The following is a 729-nucleotide window of genomic DNA, read 5'->3' on the forward strand; positions in this document are numbered from 1 at the left end:
CCCAGGCGGGTCTCGAAACCACGGGCTCAGGCAATCCACTCACCTCAGCCTCCCAAAGGCCCGGGATTACTTGCTATATTGCCCAGGCTGGTCTCCTGGCCAATAGAACTGGACTCAGGTGATTCTCCTGCCTTGGCTACTCAAAGTGCTGGGATTGCAGGCTTAAACCACCGCCCAGCCTCTTTTGAGGTTTTTTGTTTGTTTCTGTTTTTGAGTCAGAGTCTTACTCTGTGGCCCAGGCTGGAGTGCAGTGGCACACTCAACCGCCACCTCAGCCTTGACCTGCTGGGCTCAGGCTTCCGCCTTAGCCTTCCAAGTAACTGGAACTATAGGTGCACGCCACCATGCCCGGCTAATTTTTTGATTTATTGTGGAGACGAGGTCTCACCAAGTTGCCCAGGCTCAAAGTGCTGGGATTACAGGCTCGAGCCACCGCGCCTGGCTTTTTTGAGTTTCAATTTTGCTTTAGGTGATCACCAACCTCAACAGTTCCCATACCTACTTCTGGTATTCACCTTCTCCTTGCCTTTCAGTCCCTCCATCCTCTAGTCCTCCCGAATTTCTGTTCTCCTGGATTAGCCGTTGACCAGTCCCTTTGCAGGCCTGCCTCTCCCCCTAGTCGCAGCTCCATCCCCAGCTCCTGCTCCCAAAGTCTCCCACCCATTCATTCCCCGGCTAGGTAGACAGGGGGGAGAGGCGATCACGGCCGTAGGGGCGGGGCGATCGGGT

This window comes from Carlito syrichta, unplaced genomic scaffold (genome assembly GCF_000164805.1).
Source record: "Carlito syrichta isolate Samal-C Ts95f unplaced genomic scaffold, Tarsius_syrichta-2.0.1 Scaffold315477, whole genome shotgun sequence".
Taxonomy (NCBI): domain Eukaryota; kingdom Metazoa; phylum Chordata; class Mammalia; order Primates; family Tarsiidae; genus Carlito; species Carlito syrichta.